Raw genomic sequence first — 10,475 nt, 5'->3', positions numbered from 1 at the left:
GTACATGGTTTTAACAAGGCACCCTTTCGGAAAACGCACTCTTTCGAAACAAGTGGGCCTCTACCAGATGATGGGGCTTTTGTCGAAAGGATGCCTTGACTAGTCTTCCACATCAGTCGTTTATAATCGAATTTAAGGAATAGAAATTTAAATCGTCTAAATTGAAATAATCAAAATTGAAACAGATAGAAAATTAAATAAAACTACTTTCATGCAGTCTTGCGGATCAGGCGTTTTAAAGAATTAAATCAATATATAACAAGAAACACAATAAAATAATTAAAGGTAATACAACGTTTCGGTATGGGGTCGTGAATTTGGTTCAAACATAAAGGCGTACAACAAAATGGTTCAAATGAACATATCGGAAGCATATGCGATTTTACAATATTCAATGATCGTTAATTGTCGCGGTTGAAATCGAGTCTAAAGTGATGAAATTGTAAACAATTAATAACCTCTTATTATATAGCTCCCTCTCAAGACTTATATTACTTTAGCTTTAAAACAATTAATGTGTCTTGACTATACAATCGACCGATTTGATATTCCCGTTTGGAAACTATATATCAGAACTGCATAAAAGTGAGATTTTCATGGTCGCAACTCGCAAGCTACCATGGAATGGCCTTAAGCGCTATTTTAAATCTACCGGGAGCACCTGTAAATTTTGTATCATTCAATTTCTAGTTTTCTAGTGCTTATAATACATCCACAGCAGGATCCTAATATATTACATTTGTAAAAAAATACTATCCATCCAATTTTCAAAATGTCCTCAAACTTTGCATTACCTTTAATAAATGAATGTAGTTTACTAATCGGAGAGTAAAATGGAATATGTATGAAACCATGATATATACTACTAAGGGATGAGTATTGAACAATTCATTTCTTTACGCATGCACAAACGAAGAAAGAAAAGAAGAAAATTGAACGTCTACTTTTTTTTTTATAAAGAACAAATTAGGAAGAAAGGATCGAAGAGGGAGGTGGGAAGAGGGATGAAATACAGGAGGGAGAAGGATAAAGGACGGGGAAAGACATGAAATGTATCAGTGGCGGATTCAGGGGGGGGGGGCACAGGGGGCAAATGCCCCCGGTAGAAAAAAGGAGGAAGGGGAAGGGGGAAAAAGAAAAAGGGAGAAACAGAGTAAAAGGAGGAAAAAAGAAAGAATAGGGAAGAAAGAAAGAAGAAGAAAAGAGGGAGAAGAGATGAAGGGGAGATGAGAACAAGAAGGAGGAAAGGAAGAAAGAGAAGCGAGAGGAGAGAAAAGGTGGGAAAGGAAGAAATGGGAAAAGACGGAGGAGAGAGAAGGGGGAAAAGGAGAATAATGAGAAGGGAAAAGAAAGAAAGGGGAACGATATTACCAGAAGGTTTTTTTTTTACCGGGAAAGGGGCGGGAGGGGGGGGGGCACACAGTTATGCAGTGTGCATGATAATTATGAGGTCTCTCATGCCAGGCGTGTAGCCCCCCCCCCCCCCGCAAAAAAAAAAAAAAAAAAAAAAGCACAAGAAGAACCCCAAAAAAGAGATGGGAAAAGGGGGGAAAGAGAGAAAGGAAAAAACTGAAAGAGAATTAAACAACGATAGAAGAGAGGTGCGAGAGCATGAGGAATTGCATTTTTTAAATAAAGAATAATGGGAGAAAAACCAGGGTCGTCGCTAAATGGGGTCCTTGAGGAAGGTGCCTATCAGGATATTTTTGGTAGAATTGCGCCGCTGAATGAAGAAAGGGTAAGGGGGAAATGAGAGTGAAAGGGAAAGAAAAGAAAAAAAGAAAAGGAAAAGAAAAGACACGATACAACGAATCGTCTGCTTTCTCTAATAATTGAGGAAAACATCAAAGCAACTGAATTCAGACAAGGATTAAGAACGGAGTTGAGAACGGTACAACGAATCGTCTGCTTTCTCTAATAATTTGATGAAGAGTCAAAACTTCCGCGCTTCGCATGGGAGGGGAAAAACTGAAAGATAACTATAAGTTCTGGCCCTGGGGTTAAATTTGTAGACATTGGGACGTTGGCATTAATTCATTTGTCGGTAATTGGTGGCTCTACGCCCCCTCCCCCCACCACTGAAAAGGTCTAGCGACGCCCCTGATAATAACACAGTTCATACATTCGAGATAAGTTTTGCAAGTATACTGGTGAAGTACCGACCACCGCCTTTGTGCATGGTGCAGCAACGAAGCATATTCAACGTCTCACGACGTGACAGATCACTTTTCTCTAACTTCTAACCAATCAGAAGGCCTTGGTTTTTTCTCCAGAAAGTGCCGATGGACATTAATGAGCCAAATGTGGTTCTCAAATTGCCAAAGATCCCTACTCTTGGAGCGGGTAGGAGAAAGCAATAATTACGTCATATTAGTTGACTCCGGTAAGTGCCTGAAAATGCGTCTTATGTGGTTCTAAACTTGCAAATGCTTCCTACTCTGGGAGGGGGTCATGGTCCGCCACTGATGCCCATACTCCTTGAGCTTCCTTGAGCTTGACTCCACAGCGGGGGTGGGTCTGGAGTAGGAAGCATTTGCAATTTTAGAACCACATTAGACGCATTTTTAGGCACTTGATTTTTATTTGACAAGCTTCCAACATACAACAATATACAATAATAACAGATCAAAAATTAGTAAGCTTGAACAGGATAACCCGCGAAAGAGAGATTATTTCCAGTGGGGTCCCTTACAGACATGTATAAAATTAATAAGTTAAAATAGTAACATTTACTATGACGTAAAATTGCTTTCTCCTACCCACTGTATAAATATGTGAAATAAATAAATAAATAAATGAATAAATGTACCTATATGGAACGTTCGTTCGCAAATCTGTGCATGCACAACCCAAGTGGTGGGTAGCATGTTTTCTCCCGGCAATGCTTGTCGCATTAGCTTCTGGAAAGGAATTTTCTAACAGTGTTACTGTTAGTGTTAGTGGCCACTAAGGCCCATTCGTGACTATATTTATATGCTCTTCCTGGCTATTTGGGAATGTGTCAGTTTGCAACAGGAATGAAAAAACGCGCATTTTGTTGAAAATCATGTGATATCACGAACATTTATAAATCACTTGTATGGAACTGATAATAAGTCATGGTTTAATTGTATTGGGGAGAAGGGGGGCTGGCGACCCCCCCCCCCAACTACGCCAGTGAGTACAACCTAATCAGTTCTATACATTTGATGTATCATACAGTGACCTTGAGACGACCTTCACCAGGCTGATGTCATTGCTAAAAGACATTCAGCGTGTTACTATTAGTTATACTGAATTTATCCGGTTAATATTTTTACCAGAAAATAGCGTATAATGCCAGAGAAAGGCAGCTTTTATCTACGCGCTAATGACTTCTACTAAGCACACAAACCACCAATGTTCCATGGCGAACATAGTTATGAGGACGCTAGACTAAATACTGTTTCAAACGTCGACGATCGATCTCTGGCTACTTAAAGACCGTCAGTACTAGTATGGCTAGGAGGGATTAGACCACACAGCGAGGTCACTGACAGGTGGCTATCTCATCAACTCAGCTCTGAAATAACATAATAAATAGAGGATCATGGGGGACCAACAGGCACCGATTGGGGAAGTTTTCTCTATAGAGGGAGCAAGTAGCTACAATTAGGACAGTGGGGCTTTAAGTTAAAATTTCGCTTCAAAAACATCATTTATTTTCAATTTTTTAAGATAGTAAATAATTCTAAATTTTTATGACACTTTCAGACCTTATTAATTATACTCAATGCAAACACCATCCAGTCTGATTTACTCACGTTTTGCAAAGCTAAAAAAGCACTATACACAATAACAGAAAAAGGGGTGTATTAGTCCTCCACCATGGGAAAGTCATTTTCATCACTCGGGCAAAGTCTGATTATCTGTATCAGGCGCGTACGCAGGGGGGTTGGGGTTAACCCCCCCCCCTTGTGTTTTTTTTATGTGTATGTTTTGTGTATGATTTTGTGAAACCCCCCCCCTTTTGATTTTTTTTTTAATTAAAAAAAAAAAAAAATTATGCCAATGGCTGACCTAAAAAAGATGACCTTACCCCCTCCCCCAACGGAACAAAATGTCAAATTTTCAAATTTCGAGACCAGAAAAAAGTGTCCTCTTACCCCCCCCCCCCACCCCCCCCCCCCCACTGAGCGACTTTTCGGCTGGCTTAGTCGGTGTGATTTTTTTTGGATCCCCCCCCAAAAACAAAAGTGTCCGCTAACCCCCCCCCCCCCCCCAGTGAGCGACTTTTTGGCCGGCGCGATTTTCAACTTTTCCTGAGTCGTTGCGGAAATTTTGGGCCCGATTTTAACCCCCCCCCCCCCCCCCTTGAAAAAATCCTGGGTACGCCACTGATCTGTACACTAGTGAAGTTTACACGAGCTAATTACTCGTCTAGTTATTAGTCATCAGAGCTTCAAAGGAAACGGGATCGAATTCCTCAAAGTGGAAACCTAAAGAAATCAACATACATACCCTCGCCTCAGCAGCGGAAACATTTGTAGGCCTTAATATATCATGTCTGGTTTAACCATTCTGTTTGATAATCAGGATCGATATCAAGATGTTTATTGCAATGGTTTCTCTCGAATCGCCTCGAAAGATGTTGTTCTCAAAGAAGTGTCTCAATATTTTGACGACAACGTGATGAAGATGATGATCGACGCATTTCCAGCAGACGATCAATTTAATCTTCTTGGTGTTGGTGTGGGTGAAGGTACATTCCCCTTTTTCATTTGCCTTTGTCCTTTTTCTGTTCCATTAAAGGGACTTTGTAACATTGTTCAGATGAGAGATAGTGGTGCTAAGGAAGTGACTTCAATGCTTGATGTACAATTAAAGATAATCTGAAAATTTGAGTGAAAACGGATCATTATTCATATAGTACAAATGGGGAAAACTGATCTGATCGATTCCTTAATTCTCCCAACTATATTATTCTACTTCCATTCTGCTACTTGTCAAAGCCTGTTCATCATCAAGACAAGGACAATTTAATTACATTTTGGTTGAATGTAAATCGTCACAAAGCAATAAAATGGCTCTACATTCCATTCCAGGCAGTTTAGTGTTGACAGATTTTTATAGCCTGTTTTATGTATTTTTGTCATGGAAAAACGGTAGGGAAAATTCAAAAATGGTTGGGAGAATTTACTGTTAATCACTGCTAGAGGATGCCTCACATCGACGCCTTCAAAGAAAACCATAGATATCTTTGTGGTTTGAGAATTTGTTCAGGATTTTTTGCATGTCAGAGGGTTAGTAAAGTAGAAGGAATATAGTACATTTTATACAAAATTAAGCAATTTTTTTTCATCAACCTTCAACAATGTTACCGAGTCACTTTAATAATATGCGATGGATGTGAAGGAAAATATAAAACAGACATAAAGTCTATGTCGTATCCAATTAACATTGACTGGTTTATATTCCCTTTTCTTCTGCAAAAATGTGGTATGAGTGCTCTTCGTAATTTCACCCATCCTTTACAGGCCATCATGAACTTCACTTTCTAAAGAGGCTTGGATCTCACTTCACGTCAATAAGAAATGTAGCTGTAGAGCCAAATCAAAGCTTATTCGAAGCATTCAAAACCAACGCAGCTGCATGGAGTTCAGATGATAAATCCAATCATGATTCTCGGTGGTTCACTGGTCCTCTCTCGCAGTTCTTTTCTGAAAGTCCTTTGGCGAAATGCAAGTACAACCTAATCAGTGCTATAAATTCGATGTATCATACAGGTGACATTGAGACGACCTTCACCAGGCTGATGTCAATGCTAAAAGACAATGGCATCATGATCATTGTATTGTCAGGTAGGCTCCTTCGTTTAACGAATCAATACGAAAGAGAAATAATGAAGGTATCGTGCCCATGCAACACACCAAACGAAAATACCTAGTGTGACAATTGCCAAATCGATCATCGAATTAGCAATCCTTATCAAATTTGTATTAGTTTTTCTTTCCATTCCCCTAAAGGAACGAACGGTTACATTTTCCAACAAGAAGTGAAAAGCCCCCCCCCCCCCCAAAAAAAAAAAAAGAAAAAAAAAAGAAAGAAGTTCATATCGTTGGTTCAACCATAAAATAAAACGGTTATGCTGTATCAAGAAGATGATGATTACAAGAACTTTCGCAAAAGTCCAATCATGAGGATGACGTATAGACCAAACATGTTTTACCTGGGATATACAGTAGGATATATTGATTTTCCCTACAATTACTTTCTCGAAAATGTTTTCGATTTCGTTATAATTTTCTCAATTGAATGCCTCAATCGTTTTTTTTTTAATATATATATTTGAGATCGCGTTCCAGTTTTGTTTTCTTGACGTGTATCCGTTCTATTTCAGAATGCAAACTGATAAAAGAAACCTTCCTCCAGATTGGATGGCTCCCGTCAAGTTTCCGCATTACCGGAAAATCACTTATTGAAGAAATACGCAAGGTGTCCGAGCAAAAAGGATATACTGTTAGTACAAGGAAGCTGGATATAACGTTGGATCTCACGGATCTATTTGATGAGGAGTCGGAGCTAGGGGACAGACTAGCTGATTTCATAACGTTTACAGCGTACTTTCGAAAAACAGCATCGGCTGAAAAGCTGGACCAATTGATGTCGTTTTGGCGGTCGTTATGCTCACAGGAGAAAGATGGACGCATGCGTACGTTGTCACACGAATCTATCATGGTCATATCAAAGTAAACGATATATAGCATAAACATCAAACTTCTTGAAAAAAAACATTCAAGAAAAAGACGATTCGTTCATTATTCATGATAATACTACTATACATGAACAAATATTCCTCCTCTCTGTCGTTCTAAACTTTATTTTGTCTTCAAAGTATTTATTGAAGACAAATCTCATTCATGATAATAATAGTACACGATAATAATAATAGTTATAATAACATGTTCGTATAGACATAGAATATGTATGATAAAAAATTAGTGTAATAGTTAACTCATCAGCAATAAAAAAATAAAAAAAGTAAACAAAAAATCTGCCATTTCTTATTATGAAGATCGAGACGATTTTTCTTGAAAGCAATTATACGTTCCATATTTTCTAAATGTTTGAGAGCTCGTTGAAAAGAAGGAAATAGTGTAATAACGTTTTACATTTTACAAGTGAATATAAAATATTTAGCAAAATTAATAACTGTATTGACGAAATAAAAATTATTGAGTATGAGAGTACCAAACAAATATTCTTCATCTGTGAACAAAACATTTCGTACGTTCTTTTCTTTTAACTATACAAATATAACATTCCAGAAAAATCGTACTTTTTCACAATTTACAAAAAAATGAGACAACGTTTGTTCATGATTTTCACAGAAAGTACACATTGAAGAAGTACCTATACCTATCTTTTAAAGAAAACTTTGTGTGGCAATTTTTCTATGAATAATTTTAAATTGAAAATTTCTCATTTTATTATCTATGGATGACCTATAAAGTAATTCACAATGGAATTTCCAAATGAGTGAATCGTTTAAATTATTTTGTAGATCCCTTTGCCATTTATCCTGTTGATTTGTTTCTGAGATATTTGCTGAAAAGTTGTTTGAGAAAATATTGTTCGTAAGTTTTGATATCTGTTTAGTTTTACGAAATTCGTTTTATAAAGTATCAACACAATTTAGAGAAGAACCTTCTTTTTTAAAACTTCCCTTTTTAGAATACTTTTCAACTACTAGGTAATGCGGAAAGAACTGAATAATATAATATGAATGAACCTGACAGAAAATTCATTTGGCTTTGGATTTGATCGAAAGACATAAGATTGTAGTACTTGTAGTGACTCCATGCAATCAATATTTCATTCCAGAAAGGATCTGCGTATTTATTGAACATTAAATGATCCGAGCGGAGATTACCGCTAAAAAAATATCACCTCCCATACGTCTCAGAGAATGTGCAAAAAAACATTTTCCATTTACTTTTGTTTTCTTCATCAAAGTATCTCTTTATCCAAGTAACTTTCATTGCACGGTTAAAAGATAATGAATGAGGCATTTTAAGGCCTCCTTCTTTATATTCATTGTAAAGCAAAGAGCGTCTAATTCTATCCTTCTTATTACTCAATACAAATTTAAAGAGTATTCTCTGAAGTTCAGAAAAGAATAATAAAGGGGGATCAGGAAGAGCACAAAGTAAATAAATCAATTTTGGTATAACTAGAAATTTAATAATGGTCACTTTTCCATACAAGGTTAAAGACCTATGATTCCATATATTCAACGTTGTCTTAATTTCCTCAAATTTTGATTTGAAATTAAGATTATAAAAACTCAAATTACCATTCAAAGGAATTTTGATACCTAACTATGTGAAATAATCTGAAGGCCAAATAAAAGAAATGTCTTGACACATAGCCATAGTAACTTTACAATTTCCTAGTCTAATCATATTAAATTTTTCAAAATTAGTTTTCAAACCAGAAGCTTCTTTGAAATCATTTAAGACTTTAACGCATCTACGAATTCATCAAGTTCAAGAAAAATAACCGTGTCATCTGCATATTGACTAATCTTCACCTCCTCATTAATAATTTTAACCCACGAATATCTTTATTTTGTCTCACGAAACAGCCAAGTACTTCAACTGCCATAATAAAAAGATATGGAGACAAAGGACATCCCTGTCGCACACCACGCTTTATCTCAAAAGAATCTGACGTGAATCCATTATTAATAAATCGTCCTTGTATATTTGTATACAGTGATTTCACCCAATTAATAAAATACTGATCAAATCCAAATACATGAAGAGCGTCATACATAAAATCCCAGTCAATCATATCAAAAGCTTTTTCAAAGTCAATACTCAAAGCTAAACCGTCAATATTTTCTAGTTTACAACTGCTTTGTATATCAATAAATAATCGTATGTTCTCTCCAATAAAACGTCCTTTAATAAAACCATATTTGTCATTACTATCAAGAGCCCTACAACCTTTTTCATTTGCAATGAGAGAATGTTTGATAAAATCTTATAATCACTGTTAAGAAGTGATATTGGTCGCCAATTTTTGAGAAGTAATAAATCTTTACCCTTTTTGGCAACAAAGCAATAATACTTGTTCGCGTAGATAAAGGAAGAATGTTATCAAGCAAAGAGGAATTGTAAACGGAACATAACAAGTCTTTGATGTCATACCAGAAAGTTTTATAAAACTCTATGGGAAGTACATCTGATCCCGGTGACTTTTCATTTTTAAATGTTGTAATAGTTTCATAGCTCTCTTTCTCTGAAATAATAAAAATTAATAATAACTAGTTTAGAATAATAATAAAAATGAGTTCACCTAAAAATAAAAATCGTCGTCTTTGATATCCAGATTAGGTAAAACAACTTTTTTTTTAATGAATTCACAATAAAAATCTTGTTTATCACTAGATGCATATAGATAATGATTAAAACAACCTTTCCTCTTCGAGAATATCTTAAAAATCTGTTATAGGTCCATATGCCGTTTGAAGCCTGGAAATGCATTTTTGATAAAAATTCCTTTTTTCTAAATTAAAAAAATATTTGGTATTACGTTCATCTTCTGAAACCTATTTGGTATTACGTTCATCTTCTGAAACCTATTTAGCTTTAGTTCTAACAATAATACCACGAACAATTTCATCATGTAAATGTTCATATTCATTTTTCTTGTCACATAAATCACTACGTAAAGTTTCATTATTACAACATTCTTCATTGTTGGTTAACCTATTTATCTCTTTCTCTAACTCTTCTAATCGCATTCTGCTTTTCTTTTTGTTCTTTTCGGAACTTTCGATAAACTTACAATGAACTCTAAATTTCATAAATTCCCATATTTTGCTAAAGCTCGAACCTGCCTTTTCAGTCAAAACTATTTTGATTTCATCTCTTATTGAGTCAACAACACCTGCGTCTGCCAATAATGCGGTGTTGAGTTTCCAAAATCCTGGACCTTTCTTTTAACAGATTTTGTCAAATGAAGGCATACAAATAAATGGTCTCTCTTATAACCAAAAGTTATTTCACTTTATTTTAACTGACTGAATCAAACTCTGGGATATCGGGAAGTAATCTAAACGACTTCCACTTTTTCAATCGTGAGACATCCAAGTGTATTTTAATGCTGCAGGGTGAAGATGCCTCCATACATCAACTAATTCAAATTCATATATAATATTTTGAATGGCATTATAACAATTAAGGTGGTTTTGAATCAATCTTGGAAATTTATCCAGCTTTGGATTCAAAATAGTATTACAATTTCCCCCTAATATATATGGCTCTTCACCATAATTACACAACAATTCGTGTAACTCCGAAAAAAAGATACCCTCGTTACTATTTGGACCGTAAAAATTTACAAGCGTAACCGCACTATCATTAATCTTCACTATAACTAAAAGAATACGACCATTACTATCTGTGTGCGTATTTAAAAAAAAAAAAAAAAAAAAAAAAAAAAAAAAA

The sequence above is a fragment of the Strongylocentrotus purpuratus genome, unplaced genomic scaffold, assembly GCF_000002235.5.
Source record: "Strongylocentrotus purpuratus isolate Spur 01 unplaced genomic scaffold, Spur_5.0 spur5_scaffold_19, whole genome shotgun sequence".
NCBI classification, from domain to species: Eukaryota; Metazoa; Echinodermata; class Echinoidea; order Camarodonta; family Strongylocentrotidae; genus Strongylocentrotus; species Strongylocentrotus purpuratus.
The sequence above is the reverse complement of the archived record's forward strand: the minus strand, read 5'-3'. Positions refer to the sequence as shown.